Source organism: Ascaphus truei, chromosome 3, assembly GCF_040206685.1.
Source record: "Ascaphus truei isolate aAscTru1 chromosome 3, aAscTru1.hap1, whole genome shotgun sequence".
Lineage (NCBI taxonomy): Eukaryota > Metazoa > Chordata > Amphibia > Anura > Ascaphidae > Ascaphus > Ascaphus truei.
This window is the reverse complement of record NC_134485.1, coordinates 226,963,497-226,987,046: the sequence shown is the minus strand read 5'-3', so window position 1 is coordinate 226,987,046 and position 23,550 is coordinate 226,963,497.

Here is a 23,550-nt window from a genome sequence, read left to right as displayed (position 1 = left end):
CCGCCCCCTATGATGTCAGCAGGACCTCCCCTCTGTACAGCCTGCACAGAGCTCAGGGGCCTGCCTCCACCACAGAGGCGGGGCTTGGTGAGGGGGGAAACCCCATGGTCACTACTGGCGCCAGCCCTTACCAGGGCTTACTCCAGTAGTAGAAGGATAAGTAGCCCGTTCTGTTTACAGGGAGCTACATTCTCCCTCTGGTGGAATCCAATGGTCCCCACTTGGACTTACTTTTAGCAGAACCATCCTACGTAGACAAACCTGGGAACACAAACACAAAACCATGGCAGTTGGTTTGCATAAACATTTTACCATGTGAGGGAGTATGTGAACACAGTTACTCCCAACGGGGAGAACCTCAATAATAATGCTTTGGGTCAGGCTTCCGTACTTTTCTTCCATTATGGTCAGTTATGGTCACGTAGAACGACTGTGCCGTCCCAGACTCTGGCCGATAAATCACACTGTGCATGTATATGCACCGTCCTATACTCCAGATCCTGACCAACTCACTGATCCTATCTTGATTGTGGTACCCTGCCTTACCAAACTTGGTCCTTAGGTACTCTTGCATGGCTTCTCGGAGCCAACTATCCCTGTTCTCCTCAATCTCTCTCATTATGGGTTCAGGCACATAAGGGTATTCGTACCCATGGGACTGCCTGTACCTAGCCACTATGGCTCTGTCTGCTCTGCTCAACTTCGCGAGTTTACGGTGACCCACCCTGCTTGGCAGTACCCAGAACTCTGGTTCTGCAGGGGCAATATCATCATACAAAATACTGGGGCCCTTGGGCAGAATGATCTTCTGCTCTATCTCCCGGTACCTGTGTTCTACTTCGTCCACCACCTCCTGGGGAGTATAGGCACCTTCCGCCCACCAATAATCAACTATGTTGTTACAGATGAGTAAGAACCTGGTGCGGTCAATACCTGCGTGGTACCCAGTAAATAAGGGGGCCCACCACTTGTCATGGTGCTCGTACTCTGATTAGGGGCTAGTGGTCTCTATCTCGGACTCTGCTTGGGATGAGACACCGGACGTCCAAGCCTCTGTATAGCGCGAGCAATCTCTCCTCCCTTTGGCGTTGATGTACACTGTAGGGTTCATCTTGTGAACCACTTCACTCACAGGCCCAGCCTCTGCTGTAGTGTGGGACCCTCGGGCCCTCCCTCTAGCTGCAGGAGAAAAAGGCACAGGGTTAGGCACACGTATTACATTAGCATATGGTATTTCCCCATCAGACCCCTCATCGCTCAATTCCCAGTCCCGCACATCTCTGGAATATTTGGGGTACTTGCTCAATTTATTCCCGCTAGGTCCCGGTGACAACACTCGTGACGGGGCAGGGGCTGTGGCCGGGGCGATGGAGCTAGGGGTTGGGGCTGGGGCAATGTTCAAGTCAGTGTCCAGCAAGCGGGTAATACCGTGACCAGTGGGCGCTTTCTTGGTTGCTCTCTCCGACGTGCTTTGTGCTCCTCTGGATGGGCCTTGGCTTTTAAGTGTGGCCATTGCAGCTGTTATGGCTGCTCTCCGTGGGGAGAACAGCACTCTCGGGCCTCTCTTCCAGTCGGACCCGGAAGTGATGTCATCGCCGGTGCCCGCGGAATCTCCATCCGCTCCGTGGTCACGCACTGGAAGTGCGTCGAAGACCGGAAGGGGCGGTGGTGGATCATCCGGTCCGCGGACGGGTAAGTAGGCCGCAAGCCTCTCCTTCTCGTCCTCTGCAGGTGCCGTCTTCGCCTGGCGAAAGTAAGGGGGTGGTGGAGTCTCCTTACCACTCCGCTGCAGGCTGATGTACTCGGGGTCCTCCGGAGTCGTCCCGGACGCCATCTCCACCGCACTGGGAGTCACCACGGCCGTGGGACTGCTACGGGCCTCAGGCCGCACCAGCGCTCGCCGTCGGAAGGTGTCTGGACTCGTCTGCTCCTCTCCGGTAAGTGGACCGCCATCTTTGTTACAGCTGGGGTGGTTCGCCGGAAGGTGCATCGCCACCGATGGGACGCCAACTTCTTCCTCCGACGATATTATTACGATCGGATCCTCCGCAAGGGAGTCACCGGGTTCTATGGCGATACCGCCAGTGGGTAGTGGCACGAAACGGGCTCGCTCCGTTACCTCCACTGCGGTCACGCTCTCCTCCGCCGCTGGTTCTCTCGGCTCTGTAGCTGGCTGGGCCTTGGTTCTCACCGCATGGGTGAAGCGTGGAACTAGGGCAGCCTTGTCTTTCGTCTCTGCCACTTCCGTTAGTGTTCCCGGAGAGGCATGGCTCGTTAGGCCACAGGTAGTACGTGCCGCATTAAGGGCATCGTGCCTTAGCGCTGGGGACCGCTCCGGGTATCCCGCAGTGGACGCACAGGCACCGGAGGTATTCGTGGCCCTCAACCTCCACTACCAGTAAGCCTCCTGGTAGCTGGTAAATCGTGGGGCTCAGTTCGGCCATATTTCGCTCAGGGGTGGAACAGTTCAATTGCTCAGCTCTGCTCTCTGTGAATGTCAGACAGAAATGAAGCTCCTCGCTCTCACTTCCTGTCCCTCCCTTCGCTGGGGAAGGCTCTCCTGATTGGCTCTCCTTGTGCCCCCTCCCTCTGATGGAAACAAGAGGCGGGGCACTCCTTCTTTCAGTGTGACGTGGCCTTGTTTGTTGGCCAGTCACAGCACAGGTGGGTGGGCTTTCGCGCCGCTCCTCTTGCAGGGGATCTGGGTTTGGCGCCAAACCCCTGCACATCTCCCGCCACATTTCTCGCACAGTCTCTTTGCACGATTCACGTGCGCGCTCCAGGATTGGCGGGAATCACCATTTTAGTTAGGCTGCTAACTGCTGGGCCATGGATGGCGCGTTTGTCGCCATTTTGGATTATTTCTTGCTCCGCGGAGCACCTGTAGTGACGGCCGCCATCTTTGATGAGCCCACCAAATGTATTTGTGCACTATCTCAGTGTCTAGTGCAAAACTCGTTCCTAGATACTGACTGACCTCCACTTGCTCACTGAACACTCTCTGCATGCTTTCTGATGCTATTCTGACTGTTGCCCACTGATATGATGTATGGCATACCCCAGGCTAGGCAGAACTCCTTCTCTATGCACTGTACTCAGTGACTGTTCCTGCAAGTACTCTGTGGTGCGTTTTATGTGGGTGCTAGCTAGTGTACCGGGCATCTCCCTAAGTACGGGCGTCCTTACTTTTGGCCACTCATAGTGCGGGCCCTGGGCCATGGTCCCTGGACAAGTTAACAGGCTAACCCCCCAGTTGCCTCACACTACCTGCCTCAAGGGACTAGAACAGCTTGGCACCCAGCTTGGCACCCATCTTGGCACCCATCTTACGACACCCTCTTAGGGCACCCAGGGCGTACTGTGCGGGAGTCCACGCTCCCCTGACTACCCCTGGTATGACATGCCCTACTTTCTCCAGCACTTTCACTCCTCCTGTTCTGCTTCGCTGAAAGCCTGTCCTGTTTGGGATCTCAGCAGCTCGCCTCCAAATGTAACCCATGTTCCCCCCCCCCAGACACAGATGCCATATCTAGGGTGTAGTGAGGGCTGGCTACATGTATGTTGGTGGTGCATACCTGCCAGTAACAGGAGGGCCTGAGTCTCCCGCGGTGATGTCGGGGATACAGGACCAGGCTTCTGGGGTATATGCCTCCATCTTCTCCATAGCAACGGTGCAGCGCCTCCATCCTCTATATCTTCCCAGAATGTGGGGTAGGACCCTTATAGAGAAATAACCCTGGTCCCAGGGTGAATGCTCCAGAACACACACACAGTCTGATGTAAAACCGCAATGTCTCTTTATTGTCTCTTATCACAGCAGCAGCACACAGTAGCCGCAGTTCAGATACAGCAGCAAGTCCTGTGCAGCAGGCTTTCAAATGTATTGGTATTCCTCCTCTCCTTCCCTCCAGTAATGTCTCTAGACAGGATGGTCTGGATGGGGCCTCAATACCCCTGCCTCCACCTCCACCAGGGTAGGCCCTGCGGGTGAGGCTAGATCTCCTTCCCCTCACCCCCTGAGCAGGGTGAGACCATTGGTCCACCTCTATATACTGTAGGTCTGTCCTTATCTCCTCTCAGTTCTACACTACTTCAGACTACACACTCTCCTCAGCTCCCATCTGATGCTCCCAGACTGACCAGCTACCCTCGCAGCTTTCACAGGGTCATCTCTCCTTTCTCTGGTTCAGCAGACACACTGCTCTCCAGAGACTCCAAAGTCTCACAGGCCTGACAGACAAGACTCAACTCCATGCAGAACTGACTCACCCACACACACAGGACAGCCCACTAAATAGACTCAGCCCCGCCCCCTATGATGTCAGCAGGACCTCCCATCTGTACAGCCTGCACAGAGCTCAGGGGCCTGCCTCCACCACAGAGGCGGGGCTTGGTGAGGGGGGAAACCCATGGTCACTACTGGTGCCTGCCCTTACCAGGGCTTACTCCAGTAGTAGAAGAATAAGTAGCCCGTTCTTTTTACAGGGGGCTACATTTATTTAACATATATAAAATTTACAGTTGTGTACGATTAGTTGTTTGAACTTTGGCTATCAAATGTGATCCTCTATACAGTAGATCTTTATCCAGTGTTATGTAGGTGTCTTATCAATGTTTAATTTTACTGAAGCTTCTTTTGTAATTAAAATGTTATACTTGAAAGAAACAGTGTTGCTGTTTTAATTTCAGGTAAAGGTCTTCTATATCTGTATCTCTGTGACACGTCTAGTTTTCAATTCAGTGTGTACTATGTATACTTGGTGAAGATAGTGTTGCTGTTTCATTATAGGCACAAATCAAAAACCTATCTGAATAATTTTCTAGTTTTCTATTTACTACAGTATGTATCAAATAACTATTTAAACACTTTATATTGTAATAGGGTGTCCTATTCTTCCTCTTATGAGCTTTTAATTCACAGTTTAATATATACAGTATAAATAATAATAACATTATTTGTATAGCACTTTTCTCCTAATGGGAGTCAAAGCACTTCACAATTACATAAAGGGACAAAGAAGAAAACATTTAAGGTTATAAACAAGACCAAACAAAAGGAAAGATTCAATTCAAGATGGGACGGTACTGTAGCTATTAAATGTCAGACAGGTTGTTGGTCATTAAATAAATGCTTGTGTAAACTGGTAGGTCCTAAGCCTGCTTTTAATAGATTTCCAGAGAGGGGGCCTCTAGAACTCCAGAAAGTAGGAGCAGTATGGCTAAATGCTCAGGCCCCAAATGAAGCCAAGGAGATTCTGGGAACTGTTAGGAGTCCTCCAGCTGTAGATTGAAGTGGGCACAAGGAAGTGTAGGGAACTAAAAGCTCTTGCAGATAGCTGTGACCTGGGTTATTCAGTACTTTGAATATCAACAAGCTAATGTTGAAATAAATTCGACATTTTACAGGCAGCCAGTGCAGAGAATGGGGAACAGGTGTGTAACAGGGACTTATTATAATGCAATGCTCACCACAAAAAAGGCGGGACCGCAAGGCCAAGGTGGGGGTAGATATAAACGCTACCCACAGCTGCGAGGGCGCATCTGGAAAGTAGGATCTTCGAGGTAGCCGAGTCGGGATTGGAGAGGTAAGGATAGTCTTAATACTTGCAGAGGTCGGGGTTGGAGTGTAGCGGAACATTGCAGGTACTATAAGCGTGGCCTGGATTGGAGAGTGGAGAGTAATCGAGGTACGTTGCCGTTGTCGGGGTTGGAGAGATGCGGATCGTCAAGAGTAGCTGGGGTCAGGAGTAGAGAAAAGTGGATTCCAATAGAAAGCCGGGGTCAGGAATGGAGAGCAAGGAACAGCAAGAGCAGGACAAGACTTTGGAGACAAGCAGCAGTGAACACTACGAAACATAGACTGTAAACTCCAAGGAGCAGGGACTCCTCTTCCTTAATGTTACTTTTATGTCTGAAGCACTTATTCCCGTGACCCGTTATTTATATTATCTGTTATTTATTTGATTACCACGTGTATTACTACTGTGAAGCGCTATGCACATTAATGGCGCTATATAAATAAAGACATACAATACAATACAACATAGGTTTATGCTCAGCCAATGTGCCAGTGTCACAGATGAGTATTTAAAGGAGAGGACAACCAATGAGATAGGCGGTAGTGTGGAGGTATTTCAGCAATGGTGACAATCATTGGCTGCTTCGCTGAGTGGGACAGGTGTCTATGTGGATTACTGATGGCTCATCTCCTGTGTGTGCTGGTCGCACCCTGCAGATGGGGCGGAATGGGCGGAGTCCAGAGGTGGGCTGGAGAGGGTGGCATAAAGTTTTGTGCATGGTGCGCATGTCCCGCATGGCAGGCAGTCCCCGGAGCAGAGAGAGCATGACCGGCAGTAGGCGCGAGGGAACCGGGACCCCCGGCAAACGGAGGAAGGTAAGAGGGGAGCGCGCCGAGGGCAGTGTGACTCCCCAATCCTTACAGTACCCCCCCTTCAGGAGCGACTTCTGGGTGTCTCCAGGCAGGCTTGAGAGGGTATCTCTGGTGAAAAGCCTGAACGAGTCTGGGGGCGTGAAGATGGTGATGAGGTACCCAGGAGTGTTCTTCAGGTCCAAAATCTCTCCTGTGTACCAGATACTGTATTGCTCCTCTAGAGATCCTGGAGTCCACAATGGATTGAACTTCATACTCCTGTTGATCCTGAACGAGGAGAGGAGATGGGGACGAAAGAATCGGGCAAACAAGGATTCTGAACAGCAGGTTTCAGCAAGGAAACGTGGAATACCAGAGGGAATCTCAAGAATGAGGGGAAGCGAAGACGATATGCTACTGGGTTGACCCTTTCTAGAACAGGATAGGGTCCGAGGAACCTGGGTGCCAATTTTAATGTCGACACTTTGAGGTGAATATTTTTTGATGATAGCCAGACCATGTCTCCCGGGTTGTATTCTGGGATCTTGTGACAGTGGCGGTCAGCCTGCATCTTTTGCCTAGAGTTTGCTCTCCTGAGATTTTCTTGGATCCTACTCCAAGAAGCCTGTAGAAGACGGATCCTGGGGTCCACTGCTGGTACCCAAGAACAGGATGTAGTGATGGGCAGAAGAGATCGGTGAAACCCATAATTAATGAAAAAGGGTGACTCCATGGTGGACTCGCTGCACAGGTTTTTGTGTGCAAATTCAGCCCAGGTGAGGAGATCAGTCCAGTCGTCCTGGGTGTCCGAGACAAAACAGCTTATGTACTGCTTCAAAGACTGGTTGGTTCACTCTGTCTGACCGTTGGTTTGCGGGTGGTAGCCCGAGGAGAATTGTAGAGATATCCCCAATTGTAGAGCAAAAGAACGCCACCATTTTGAGATGAATTGAGCACCTCGATCAGAGGCGATGGCTTGTGGTAATCCATGCAGACGAAAGATCTCTTTGACAAAGACATCGGCCAATTTGGAAGAATTGGGAAGACCTCTCAATGGGACAAAGTGTGTTTGCTTAGAGAAGCGATCTACTGTATGACCACTAGGATGGTGTTCATCCCCTTAGATACCAGCAACTCTACTATAAAGTCCATGGACAAGTGGCCAACAAAGCAATTAATAATTAAAATCACTATCCAACATATCACTTAAAAGCAACACAAGAAATAATTAATTAAAAACAATAATCAATCAGAAAAAAAACAATACAACACAAGCCAGCAAAATGACAAAGAAAGACATCCACAAAATAAACATAAATAGAAAAAATATCACTCAATACAAAGCAAGCTTAAGTCAAAAACTGCATTGGCTAATACTGTATTTATCTGTATTTATCTGCACCCTGAGCAGTACAGATTAATACATTATCAGTCAATGGGCAATGAAAAACCAAAAAAATCCAATATCCCGAAAAAAATACATTTACATACATTCAATAATTTTCTTACCTTTAAAAGCGTTGGCCCTCCGAATCCCGGCAAATCTGTAACCTCTCGTACCGCGACATCATCAAACTCAATCCACAACACGATGTTGCTTCGTCGGCTTCTCGTCACTGTAAGGGATGATGTCACATCCTTTTGCCCTAAGGTAACCTATCACATGGTACAGCAACTAATGGGATAGTCTTCAATCCCATTGACTGTAATACCATCTGATTCAGCCATGTGGTTTGAAGGATGTGACATACCTCCCGTGGAGATGACATCACTGTAATGAACGGGGAGTCACGCCGCTCTCGGCGTGCTCCTCACTTACCTGCAGTCCTGCCAGGGCTTCCTGCGTCTCACACGGATCTCTCCTCCATTTCCGAGCTCCGTTTCCCCTGTGCGCGCGCGCACACGTCAGTCCTCTTCTTCTGCCTTCGGCTCTGGGTGTGTGCCCGCTCACGCATCCACAGGCACGGCCACACGGAGGCGCACCAGCCTCTTAAAGGCACAGTACATATTTCTAATGCTGCAATCCAATATACCAGTTCTTCTAGGATCTATAACCCCTCCTCCAGGAACTCATCTAGACCTATCCCTGTCTCAGCCTGGCCCATTCACACACCCCCACCTTGCTACTCTGCCATTGGACCCTCTTGCCTATATATACCCTGCAGCTTCATTAACTCGTCGGCTGAGCATAGAACCAGTTGTTCTCATCACTCTCTGCCTTCGTAGTCCTGTCTTGTCCTGTCTTGTTTTGCAGTCTTCCTCGTGTACCGAACCGGCTTCCTCTACGACGATCCGCACCTCTGGCATCCCGAACTCGGCATACGGCAATACGACTTTCTGCACCTCTGGCACCCCGAACCCGGCAAACGGTAAAACGATTACGCCCTCTCTCTAACCCCGGACTTGGCGAACAGTACCCTTGACCATCCGAACCTCTCCTGCCCCGACTCGGACTCCCAGACCACTCTACACTCAAGATTCGCCCTCGTGGCTGTGGGTGGCGTTTTATCCTATCCCACCTCAGCACCGCAGTCCCGCCTCATTTGTGGTGAGCTCGTCTTGACAGTCACATCCTTCACAAAAAAAAGAGGCGGGCACATTATACAGCATCCAATCAGATTGGAGCTGTACCATCAGACTCAAAAATGTGACATCATAGGCCATATTTAAGGCCTTGACACCTCATTTGAGCTCAAGAAACCAACGAATCAACATCATGTTGTCGATCTAACATGGGGTTTTTGGATTAACAGATGACGAAAGAAGATAAAGAAAAAAAAGAAGGAAATACAGATGAAGAAAGAAGAAGCTGATACAAGATCAAAGAAAGAATATTTTTGTTACATGGCCAGGATCTTCAAGGTGGATGGCGATGGCGTAGGCAATGGCGATGGATTGGGGTTGATGTCGTAGCGGTACTAAAGCGGTACTAAAGGTTCCAGATTCGTTGGGATTTGGAGGGACAATGCTTCTAAAAGTAAGAAACTTATTGAATGTATGTAAATGGGGTTTTTTTCGGGTTTTTTTTTTTAAAAGGTTTTTCATTACCCATTGACTAAAGTTTGCTTTGTATTGAGTGATATTTTTTCTTTTGATGTTTATTCTGTAGATGTCTTTCTTTTTCATTTTGCTGGCTTTTGTTGTATTGTTTTTTTTCCCCAATCGATTAGTGTTTTTAATTAATGATTTATTGCGTTGGATCCTGCTTTTAAGTGATGTGTTGGATAGTGGTTTTAGTAATTAATTGATTTGTTAGCTACTTGTTGAAATTAATTAATTGTTTAGTTGGTTACTGCTTGTATTAATTTAATTGGTTGGCTACTGTTTTTATTTATTGAATAGTGTTTTTTAGGTGCTTGTGTTGTTGAATTTTGGCCCTCATGCTTTTAGTTTAGGGTTACCATTGAGTGCTTTAGTGGCTTATCATGCCCATATTATGTGGGTATGATGTACCACTATGCCAATCAATGGGTAGAGGGTGGGTATAGTGGGTCTGGGGGATGGGGGTTAACACCTTAATTACTATAGCGGTTATTAACCGCTATGGTGATTAAAGTGTTAGGGGCTTAGATTGTATTTTTGTATGTATTCTTGCTGGCATCGGAGGACATTGCCCTGCAGTATGCTGACGAGGAAACCCTTCATAATGGCAGGGGTAAGTAGAACAGTTTTTTTTACTTTATTTACGCTGTTTGGCTAATGTTTCTTTTAATAATAGGCAAATGAGCTATTATCCATAACAGAATAATAGTTATCTTGACCATTACTGTACTGTATGTGTTTAGTGGGGGGGGAGAAGTATTTATTGAAATGTATGCCATATTTTATTTGAACCACCGAGGACCCCTGGACACCCACGGGGACCAACTGAGGACCCCTGGATGCCACAGGAACCACACAAGGACCCCTGGACACCCACAGGGACCACCCGGAGACCCGTATGGGGCCCTCGGACAACTGTGGGAACCACCTGAGGGCCCCCAGACACCCGTGGGAACAACCCGGGGACCCCCAGACACCAGTGGGCCTCTGGTATAAATCCTATGTATAAAAAAAATAAATGATGATTTTATGTGTGGGCACAGGGGGTGTGTTGTGTATTGGTGATTATAACATACTGTAATGTTTATTGGGGCAGAGGCGGTGAGTGTAGGGCCAAGTACCCACTTCATTTACCCCTCTGCCCCCAATAAAGCTGTTGTTGTCCCTTAACCTCTTCATTGCCATAGCGGTTAGCCGCTAAGGTAATGAAGTTTCCTGTAAATTTATTTTTATTGCATGAGATTGATGCTGGGGGTCTTCGGTGCGGATATGAATGGATATCAGCTCCAGAGACCCCAAGCATCAATCTGATGCAGGAAAAATGCATTTTTTCCCTAAGTCCTGTCACAGATTATCAGCAGTTTCTCAACACCTTCCGGCTAACTTTTCCTTGCAGACGATTTGGAGAGGAAATCTCAATTCTAGAGCCGAGATTAGCCTTGATAAGCTAATTGAGGCTACTAGAATTGCATGAGTTTGAAATGCTGGCGATAAGTGGGGATAAGTGGCTTATTGCCGCGCGTTTGGCGATTTATTTTTTTCAGCAAAAAAAATGCCGAAAAGCTCTCTTATCGCTGACTTATCGGGGCTTACTGAATGGCAGTAGGCTTTTTTGGTGATAAGGTGGCGATAAGTGGCTTATCAGATCTTTCTGCATAGGCCCCTAAGTTTGTCGTCACAAATACAACTCTAAAAAAGGGTAGAGAGATGGAGACTTCCAGATGCCTAGATTGCATATTACTGTATGTCTCTGCTACAAGGAAGCTATTCTTATTTGGCTATCAGTGATGAATATCAAAGACATACATGTTCAGTGAGCAGAAACTGATATTGAAAGGACAGTGATTATAACAACAATTGAGATTTAAGTGATTTGTAGGTAACAACAGACCATCTGTGTTGAGACTTGGCTCACTTTCTTTCTGTCTTTTTGCTATCGCTATGTTATTATCACAGATTATTCAAACTCCAAATGTCCACTTTATCACGCACAGCTATTTCAGTTTGTAGAAATCATCATAGTAGGGATAGCGACTAGAAAACAAAATTAAGTCTCAAGTTATTAATGGGAATTAATAAGAATTGTATTCATTTTAGATTTGGTTCACTTCTACTCTCTCTTTATTTCTGTAACAGGTATTCCCCCTACCCCAATCGCATATAGAGTGCATGTGAGGGGGAACCTATAGGTTACCAGGTGTGTGGTGATTTATACCTGTCAGGCTCACAGGAGGCCTTTAGCCTCCGCTAGTGAGAGCCTGGGGTGACTCCTCTGGAACAATCTTCCTTACAGTGCCTCCACCTATGTTGGATTCTAGGAGTGTAGAATGTACCCCACACAGGACCCACATATATTAACCACATACACAAAAGGTATATATAACACAGGTTTACTATATGCAGATAACATCACACAATACACGTGCATAACCATATGACCTCCACAGTGTATAACCTCAGTGTCACCCTGTAACACTACTTCCCCGGATGATAACCCTACACCGTGTCCACAGTCCCCAATATCCTTCACTCTCACTTAGGAGTGTATACCTCGTGCCCACCACCGTGTACCCCCACACCGTGTTCACAGTATGCCCCTTGTCCCATGGTCAGCGCTGCCACTATGTGTGAGTACTCTGTTGGTGCACTTATATAACGATACCTGCACAGTGCGACGGCACCTGGGCTTTAAAAGATCTTCAAAAAGGAGCTGCTGATCTCCGGTGCGACGTCCTGGTTTCACCAGCGCGGTGATCCCACCCTCGAGATAGTCCCGCTCTCTCGGTACCGTAGGCTTGATCCCAAGCCTCTTCGTGGGAAGCGCAGCGTCCGCTGTGTCCCTAACTGACAATATATATGTTACTAAGGGGCAGGATCCCTAACCTAGGGTCTGTCCCTGAATCACAACAAGCTGTAATGGGTGACTCAGGACCTCACTGGGGTCTAGGGGGCTGCTGGCCTAATGCAGCGGGTCACAGACCCCTTGCACTCACCTCCTACCCCTAGCTCTTCCTGGTACTGACTAGCGTGGGCTCAGCACGCGAAATTTATCTATTTCCTAGAGCAGGGAGATACTGCAGCCCTATTGGCTCCCTGGCATCAGGTGGGGCGCTCCGGAGGCCCATGGGACATGTCGTCCCTGCCCATAGCCTCTCCTGATTGGTGGGGGTTCGCGCGCTTGTACTGCGCATGCGTGAACTAACAGGGGCCTCCCGCCGCATTCTCTACACTGCGCATGCGCGAGGGACAAACATGGCGGCGCCCTGTGCTGTCAAGCCGCCGCGGAGCCTCCGAAGCACCGGAGCGCTCCCTGCTTGGCCCCCACCCTCCAGAAACTCCGGCGGGTCTGCCGCTTGGCTCCGGCAGCACTCACCATCGTTCCCGTCAGCGGAGGTAACGAGGGGGGTCATGGAGCACAAAGGAGCCCAGGGCTACATTTCTATTTTGCAATATACTTTTTCTCAACCTTTAGGAGAGAATCACAGAGCAATTCAATGTTATATTATACAGTCACTCCAGTTTTTCTGTTTGACTTACTGTAGGATTCTTCTATGTATCGGGAACTTTCAAGATAAGCATTTTAAATACATCACAGAGACACTTTGGACACAGAGCCTCTAAATGGCTACATTTATATATACAGTAGTCAACTGTGTATTGAAAGCTCACAAGAGGAAGAATTCCTGTGCTTATACTCATATCAATCTGGTCGAATATAACATTATTTCCATATTAAATGATTATATTGTTATTTGATACATATTAAATTGAGGTTTACTATGTGCTTAATTCACACAGCAACACTGTCTTCTCCAAGTATACATACAGCAGTACACACAATGAACTGAAAACTAGAAGTGTCACAGAAATAGAATATCTTTACCTGAAATTAAAACAGCAACACTGTTTCTTTAAAGTATAACATTTAATTTTAATTACAAAAGAGGACTTTGGTAAAATGAAACAGTGATCAGAAAATAAATTGTGGTCTCTTACCATCCATCTGTAACCTAGAACCGGACACTTGCTGCTGCCTGACATTGTGCAGCTACTGTATGCTTGGTATATTACAATCATTACCAGAACTCTGTCCTCAAAAGTTTGCCGGGGACCTATTCATACATTCAGGCCCGTTATATTTCTGTAGCTGTTTTCATTATCATTACACGTATGCAGAAGCAGCCACGAGTATTGGAACACTTGTACCTGGGAAATTCTGGAAGATTCTGGGGCAGTCTCACAGCAAATGCCTCAACATTTCTGTGAGATTCTTAATGGCCTATAGGAATAACACAGTGGGGGGTCCCTGCAGTCCCATTCAAACTGAATGACACTGCAGGGACCCCCCACTGTGTTATTCCTATGGGCCATTAAAATCTGACATAAATGTTGAGGCCTTTACTGTGGGACTGCCCTAGAATTTCAAAAACAAGAGTTCTTATACTCGTGGCTGCATCTGTAACTGTGCATACAATACTTCCCTACACTAAACTATATTTGTCACATCTGCCGTATAGCCCAGATTTTGTGAAATGTTTTTTTTTTTCTCTAATCTAATAGTAAATAGCTTTTAGGTTGCTTATTGTTGGAACAGAATATAATGAATAACAATAACTAGTAAATAAAGTTAATAAATTGTCTTGTTTGTTTAATATATAGTTCCGATTCAGAACTTGGAATGCAATGATATGAAACAACATGTAATAATAATGTGTTTCTACTGGTTGACTATAAAGAATGTTGTTTCTCTGATTATAGTTTATAAAATGAGCAATTACATCTAACGCAAAAGCTTAGACATGTAACAAAAAAACATTTAGATGATGAATATCTGTATTCTAACAGCAACAAAACACAAAGAATGAAAAATAAAATAATAAAAGCTCATGGCAGTGGAAGATTTATTCAGTACAAATTTGTCACTATAATCCCGTTATTTTAATAAAACAGTAGTGAGAGAAAATTAGTTTATATAAAGACATAATTCTGAAATTGTGGGTAAGGTTCACAGTTGAGCTTTGGATATTGTGAATTAAATTATAATCATTCAAATTATAGATGTTTTAATTGATAAATAAGTGGAAATCAACATTCAACAATCACCATGGTTGGCGTCATGATGTTGCTTGAGAAGTTAATGTGGAAAGTCCATAAACCAGGATTGAAAATCACAAATCTAATCCTTGTGTTCCATTAATTACAGCTAAACCATAACAATACTCGTCTTTGCTGCATACTGTATATCAAACAAGGTCTTTCCCTTACTTGTCTGCTTTTGGGGATTTGTGTGTATTGAGGACAATCAGATAAGAAATGTGTCTGACTTTTCTTTCCTCTCCCTCCCAAGTGCATCTCTCATTTTCTATCTTTAGCTAATTTTATTTTATACTCCCATGGCTTATTTCTCTTTAGTTTATGTTTAATAGAGGTAAAATTAGGACACGAGGGATGTCTTTCACATTTGTATGTTTCATGCTTTTTCCCCTACGGGTGCATATAGCACTTTTATTCACTGCTCTTTTTCTGTGTCTATGATTAATTATGTGACAGTGTATAGATTTTACATCTAAAGATATTCCCTTTTGGGAAGATACAACCTTTTTTAAACAGAATATATTTGCTGATGTTGAATGCATATGGATGGATATGCTTTAATCTATTATAAATATGTAGCCTAGAAAAATAAATAATAAGAAGAAAATCACTAACATAAATTCCAATGTTTGGAGAATCTTAAAATTTAACAGTATTAGCTTAAAATTACAATGGTTAAAACAGCTAATACTGTATACTGGTTTCAGCAAATAACATTTATTGGAGGAGCAATTGTTTTTAGTTTCTCCATTCCAGAGAAGTTGATCAGTGAAAGACCAGCAAAATGTTGTGGTCATATATCAAAGTGTCCTGGGACAACATAATAGTACTAGATCTATAATATAATGAAACCTATTTTCAATTGAAAACTTCCCCTTGATTAATCTGGAAACAAAAAGTGTTTCAGCGCAAAATTTATTTCAAGTGCAAGTGATTATAGTAAACCAAACAGAAAAAACAGAGAGCATAGAGGGACACAATCAATCAAAAAAAATATTGGTACTTTATATAGAATATGAACAAGTTAAAAACGTACATGAATATTAACATCTCGTAAGAATATCCTTCCCACATCTGGGACATGATGGTGTGTCTGGAGCCCTCACCCTCCGGGTAAAGATGGAAAAACACCCAAAGGAAAAAAGTACAAGTGTCTGTCCCAGATATTACGCAGGAAGCGCAGCACAGCTACGATGCCGGCCGTAGCGTCCTCGTGGGTTGGGGATGACATTGAATGTCTATCGTCTGACGTAGTGGAGGAGGCGGCAGAAATCTTAGGATAGCTCCTCATATGCAACCACGGAACAGAATCCCGAGAGAGAGCGACTACTCACATGAGATTGCGCCAGCCAATAGGATAAATTACATCAATTGGTATACTAGTGTATCTAAAGGCTTAATTTTTTTTTAATTAACCAATAAATAGTTTGATATACATGGAGAAACAGACAACCACAACCTGTAAAAGTATTGTGTATTATACACCAGATAAAACAAGTACAGTACAACACAGAACGGTGTATTAAAAAATTATATAAGGGGGCGTGGCCTGGATGCAGAGAGGGAAAGTCACATGCCAGCTCGGCTCCGTCCAAGAGGCCAAATTAACAATTAAAGATAATCATAAAAGCGCAATTTTTTTTCTCACAAATACCTGTGCGGACTCCCTCATACTCCCCTGGTAGCAGAATCAACATACTGAGGGGGTTTTAGAGACACCCTGCCCACGGAGATCCATTCCCCCTGGATCTGGAGGACTACGGGACCACAAAGCCCACACAGAGTGAGAGAGCTCCGGGAGCCAAACGAAGTAGACGAGGTGAGCAGTGGGACGGAGCTTCCTCCCCCTGGTGCTGACCGGTCATGGATATAAATATAAACAAGAATCCTACTTGCCTGCTGCTGAAGCGGGACCCGCGGAGAAAGATACGCCAGCCATTTTGTCCCCAGGGACCTGCGGTGGTGGAGCTGGGGTGGGAGGGGATAGCTTTCCCCAAAGAGATCGGGCCCCCTGCAGATTCCCCCAACTCCCCTGGTGGTCAGGGGTTGTCATTTGCGGAACCCCGATTTGGTCGGTCCCTGACCCAAAATGGCCACCGCGGGCTGGTGAGCAAGGAGAGCAGCCTGTGTTCCTGCTGGAGGGACAGTCGGATATGCGGACGTGCCACCCGCTGGACCGAGTGATACGAGATGTTGGTGAGTCACATGGGCTGGAGGGGGAAGTGCCTTCAGCTGCCTCAAAGCATCAGGACCACGCTCACACTGACCCGCAGTGCAAACAGTAAAGCCCTGAGGATACTGCGCGGCAAACATCCCTTAGACCTGGGACATAGTAAGCGCTTAGGTGCTGCTGCTCTGCTCTCGCTTGCTGCCGCTTGCTCTACCAGGAGCTTTTTGCTGTCCTGACAGAGGAGACAGCAAGCGCTTGGGAGGCGGGTATCAGTGTTTGTGTGTGTCACTTGGTAGCTGTCAGTGTGTGTGTGTCACTTTGAAGTGGTCTGTGTGTTTGTGTGTCACTGGGGAACGTGTGTGTGTGTGTGTGTGTATTATATAATATTTTAAAAATTAAAAAAAAGACACGTTGTGATAATAAATTATTTATTAACATTGTGCAACTTTGATAAATATATTCACGCACACACACACACACGTGCGTGCACATGCATATACACACACATGCATACACACACACACACACATGCATACACACACACATGCATACACACACACACACACATGCATACACACACAATGCACACACACACATTCATACACATACACATGCATACACACATGCATACACATACACATACACACACACACACACACACACACACACACACATGCACACACATATACATACACACACACACATGCACACACACAGGCACACACACACGCATACACATACATACTGTGACATAGTCCAAAGATGTTAGGCAGCTTTCTGCCCCGTTTTAGGTCGGAAAGTGCAGGAATAGTTAAAAATGATCCATTCCACAGCTTCACATTAACTCAGACTGCTGGATGGAAAATCCAGACCACAGATTACAATGGGTCTAGTTTTCCCTCACCTGCTCTTCTAATCACTTGCACAGGTATTTAGAGCAGAGAGGTTTGCATTTCACTCTCTCTCCTTAGAGCCTGGAGGCTGGGGGTATCGCTGCTCCCCGGAATCCAGTTCGGGGTGGACGGCCCCTCCAAGTATCACAGTACCAGAGGATTTGCCTGGACACTTGGGACCGTGTTCCCACCACGAACAGATAAGACAAAACAAATGTTTATTGCTGTTGCTAAAAGACTGTGCTGTATCTAGTGACCCTAAATGAGAGGGCATTGTTTTAAGCTGGGGAACCAGGTTAGTTGGCCCAGTTAGTTCGCAGTTAGAGGCTGATTCTGATGTGTAGTTAGTTCCCTGAAAGGGATAGGATTTCTTTATATGATTTGGTTTTTATTTCTTAAAAGTGACACTGTGTGATATGCTATAACACTGATATGAGTAAACCGCTGAAGGTTAAATGTCTGAGTACCTCCTGCCTACACATGTTAAAGCTGCAGTACCTTACTTGGATGAAAATAAAGCAGGCAGAAGCCTGAGTTAAGCAACGTAATACTTTGCATGTTCCTGTTGTTGTATAAATAACCCTAGAAGACTGTGTCGGGAAGAACCCAGACAGACGTCAGCGCTACAAAAGAGGGGCGTTTGTCACAATACACACACACACAAAGGCACACACACACCCACACACATGCATACACACACACACATGCACACACACATGCACACACACACACGCACACACAGACACACACACAGGAGACATGGATCGGGGCAGAAGGGGGACAGACCGTCAGGGGGCAGGCCGGGGGCGGGCGCGTCACTGGCCGGGGGCGGGCCAGTGACGTCACGGAACTGGTTCGCCCTCATTGGGCGAACCACTCATGTGACCGGCCTGTCTCGCCGGCAAGCGGGGGAATTTTAAATTCCCCTAAGACCTGCGCTTCCGCGAGCGCACGGAAGCGCAGGTGAGCCCCTACTAAAGCCGCTCTAATTGCGACTATAGGGGCTCAGTGCTGAGCGGGAGCGCACGTCAGCACGCTTCCGCCAGCAAGCGCCAAACATGGCCAAGGCCTTAGGTGGTGCCCGGAGATATCCCGTGGCGGTCAACCTCAGCCACGAGGAAAGATAGGCACAGGGCAGCCATCCACATTTAAAGGGGCCTGACACCAATAATAAATACAATAAAAATAAAAAAAAATTTTTTAAAACAAGACAAGATGGCCGCTGAAGACCCCTGAGAATTTAAATTGTGACTGAGTGGGTGGGGAGAGGAAGACTGTTGGCACCAGACATCCAGAAAGGACCCCACAAAAAAGGGAAAGAAAAAATAAATAAATTAATAAAAAACACGAATAAATAAAAGCTCTATTGGATTTTGCCTGGACGAGCTGCTAAGTTGGTTGGATCTGCCCCACCCCCCAGGCGGTACCCATAACCTAAGCCAAATCTCATCTTCAAAAAAGACAAAGTGGGAACCTGTAATACAAAGACTGTGTTTGACAATTCCATTCCATTAAAAATCCAAATGGGGGGTGTGTGCATGACGTGCAGCAAGATGGCTGCCTAATCCTGTAGCTCCACTAAGGACTCCACATATTACTACTGCTCTGCGATATACGGGCAGTCCTCCAGCCTGAATATCACCTGCAATAATAAATCTCACATCCACTAATGCCACGCAACTCTACGCCCAAGATCTTACTTTCCAATTTTAAAAGAACCCCACTCTGCAACGGGGCATCCAACTTCTTCCATTGACAACGTGTACAGTCTCAAACAGCCCAAGTAGGCACCAGAACACAGTGCGAGGGAATCAGAAACTGAGGTGATCCCTGCTATTTTACACTCCATCAAACAAGATATAGCCGAACTCTAAGTGAAACTAAAATCAGCATTTGAGTTAGAAGTCAAGAAGGCAGTTACTGTCCCGGCTAAGCTTAGTCTAAAGCTTGCCGGGTTTAATGCGGGCTAACCGCAGGGCTTTTCTCCATTTGAAACTGAGTTTCCCGTGCGGCGGCCGCTTCAATAGATAAGCGCTAATGGCGCTTATTATTGAAAGCGCCCGAGGCGTGGGAAAACCGACGGAAATTGGCTGAAGATTGCCGCGCGCCGTCCGCAGCTATTTTTAAGCTGCGGAGGCAGCCGCTTTAGATTAAAGCTGGCCGCCACTGTAAGGAACTCCGCGGAAATCTTGCCCACATGGAGGAACGTACAACAGAACTGGAGGACATGGTCACGGAGTTCGGGGAAGTTCTGGTGCTAGACGTGGCCACTATGAAGAACCAGATGCCAGAACTTAGTGAGTTACAGGAGGACCAGGACAAGCGCTCTCGGAGGAATAATATCTGAGTCTGAGGTATACCGCAGGAGGTAGATGATCTCAATGACTTTCTGATACAAGTTTTTACCATGCTGTGCCCTGGGTTAACTGACTCCCAAATGCTAATGGACAGAGCACACAGAGCCCTAAGGCCTAGGGCCCCAAATCAAGACAAACCAAGGGATGTGATCCTGCGCATCCATTATTACCGCACAAAGGAATCAATCATAGTGGCGGATAGAAACCGTGAGGTTATTGAAATTGAATCCATAAAGCTACAGTTGTTTCCAGATTTGGCGGCAATTAAACTGCAGAAACGCAGAAATTTAAAAACTCTCACAGAAATTTAACGCAATGCTGGAATCAGCTACCAGTGGGGTTTCCCCTTCCGCCTCATGGTGCTCAAAGGAGGCACCCAAGTCTCAATCAAAGATCCCGGAGAAGCGCCCAACTTGCTGGCAAAATTGGGGCCCCAGATGCATCCCTCGGAAACGCAAAGAGAGGGATCCACCCTGAAAATAGACCAGCTGAAGTGGGTCAAGGTGGGATCCCAAAAAAGAATGGCACACAGCAGATGGACCAACATAGATTCTGGCCGAAAGACTTTATTGCCATGAGAGGATCTCCTCTCCCCTATAAGGTGAAAATAAAAGGAAAAAGAAAACCCATAAGATAAGTGGAACTATACATTGACTGCTAGTATAATGGATAAAGGGCAATACATGACCAAACTTATGAGCTGGAACTATGCAAAGCACCCTGGGTCTCATAGAATCGGGGGTGGAGGGTGGTCCAGGTGCGCTGGATTGGTGGGTGGGGGTTTGGTTCAGCTTGGGGGCCGGTGTTTCGGGTGCGGCGTGCTCTTTGTCGGGGTTGGGGCCCTCGCCTTGGTGGGGAGTGCGTTGCGCTCGGGGTGTTGGTTTCTAGTCTGTATTGGATTTCTCATTTGCTGGGTCCGTGTGCCTAGATCATCCTTTGTTCTTGAGCAAACCCTTGGGTTTTACAGGACAATCACTGATACAGTGAGCACCGGCAGTTGACAAATTGTGTGGAAGTGAGATGTGTGCAAGATAAACCCCCTTTAATTAATTCTCATTGAATCGAGAACAAGAACAAATTGGGGTAGAACTATATGACGTTGCCACACTAGGCCTAAATGACAGATTGCTTTTATGCTCTTGTAGAAACAAAAGGGATCCAGCGCTCCACGGATTTCTAAATAAATACATTTATCGTGCCACAAGGCATGCTAGTCACTTGAGAAAGACATATTGGTCGAAACGTTGTGTAGCACAATAAATTTATTTATTTAGAAATCCGTGGAGCGCTGGATCCCTTTTGTTCCTAAGTGTACTTTGGATTTTCCTGGCAGGTACTTCCTTGAACCAGCAGCACCGGTAAACTGTATGTTTTATCTTATTTGTGGAGTGCAGCCTTAACCCTCTTTACTTTATGCTCTTGTAACCATGTAAACGAGTAGTGGGCCAAACCACACAATCACTAAAATATGGGTTCTTTTACTAAATGTGGGGGGAGGAAGCTGGAGTAACACGAGTAATGGAGATTGCCAAATGTTTAAGACACAAGTTCCTGGAGCTGCGGATGGGCGACCGCAGGTGTCACAGTGCGGGCGTTGGACCCAAGTTATTGTTTGACACATGCCGATAACTTGGCACAGGATGAGTCCTGACCTTCCTCTCTTTGCCCATCTACATCCACCCTCAGCTCATTTTTCCCTGTGACTGTAACAGAGTGCTCACCACAAACAAGGCACGACCACGAGGACGAGGTGGGAATTGATATGAACGCCACCCCCAGTCACGTGAGCGCATCTGAAGTGCAGATAGGTCGAGGTAGCTGGGTCAGGATTGGAGAGGTCAGGGTAGTCGTAATACTTGACAAAGTCGGGTTTGGAGAGGTGCGGATTGTCGCACGTAGCCGGGGTCAGGTGTATAGAAGAGCGGAGTCCGATGTAAAGCCGGGGTCAGGAACAATGGTACAAGACAGGAAGCAGTGAACACTACGCAACATAGGTTTATGCCCAGCCAAAGTGCCAGTGGTACAGCTGAGCATATAAGAGAGAGAGGAACCAATGAGAGGGAGGCAGGGCGGAGGCGTGTCAGCTGCGACGGCTGTGATTCGCCATTCCACTGCAGGATGCAGGTGTAGGTAAAATCTCTGATGCAGCGAGATGATGCGGTGATTGCACGTGTTGTACGCACGTCACGTGTGCACACCAACGTTGTCACTGTGCGTGCGCAAGCCGGAGGTGGAGCCAGCAAACGCCCCACTAAGTTGTGGACTGGATGCACGTGCACGCAGTATCGCGGGTAACATCAGAGGTACCAGGAGATGTGTTGCAAGGAGCTGATACACTGAACACAGGCCAGAATAAGGCAGGAGTGCGCCGAGGGTGGCATGACTCCCAGATACTTACAGTACCCCCCCCCCCACCCCCTTCCGGAGCAACCTCTGGGCTACTACAGACAGGCTTGAGGGGATATCTCATGTGGAAGCACCGTACAAGGCTGGGAGCATGGAGACGGTGGTGGGAATCCAAGACAGCTCTTCAGGTCCGACGCCCTTCCAGTGCACCAGTTACTAAATAGTTCCTCTGGAAAACCTGGAGTCCAGGATAGATTGCACTTTGTACTCCGGTTTACCCTGTAAAAGCTGGAGGAGAGGAAGAATTATTTATTTATTTATAAAATATTTTACCAGGAATTAATACATTGAGAGTTACCTCTCGTTTTCAAGTATGTCCTGGGCACATAGTTAAGACAAATAATACATGGTTACAAATACAGTTGCATAAATGAACTGGGTATACATTATATACAAGACATTGCATGCACAGTTAGAGATAATATATAGTATGGGAGTATGCAACAATTACAGACCAGATTAAAATGTGAGACAGCCTTAGATTTAAAAGAACTTCAACTGGTGGTGGATGTGAGAGTCTCTGGTAGGTTGTTCCAGTTTTGGGGTGAACGGTAAGAGAAAGAAGAATGGCCGGATACTTTGTTGAACCTTGGGACCATGAACAGTCTTTTGGAGTCTGATCTCAGATGATGTGCTGCATGTGGTAGGGGTGAGGAGCTTGTTCAGATAGCTGGTTAGCTTGCCCAGAAAGAATTTGAAGGCAAGACAGGAAAGGTGAACTTTGCGCCTAGACTCGATTGATGACCAATCTAGTTCTTTGAGCATTTTGCAGTGATGTGTGTTGTAGTTGCATTGGAGAACAAAATGACAAATTGAATTGTAGAGGGTGTCAAGTTTGCTAAGGTGTGTTTGAGGTGCCGAGCCATATACTATGTCTCCATAGTCAATAATTGGCATTAGCATCTGCTGTGCGATACGCTTTCTGACCAGGAGACTTAGGGAGGATTTATTCCTGTAAAATACCCCTAGTTTGGCATAGGTCTTGGTTGTCAGGGTATCAATGTGCATCCTGAATGTTAAGTGGGAGTCAAGCCATATGCCCAGGTATTTAAAACTAGTGACAGGGGTTAGGATTGTGTTAGCATTGGTTCTAATCTAGAGCTCAGTCGCTGGAAGCTTTAAAAATTTAGTCTTGGTCCCAAATACCATTGTTACAGTCTTGTCAGTGTTTAAAAACAGTTTGTTTTGGGAAATCCAATTGGATGAGTGAGGATCCTG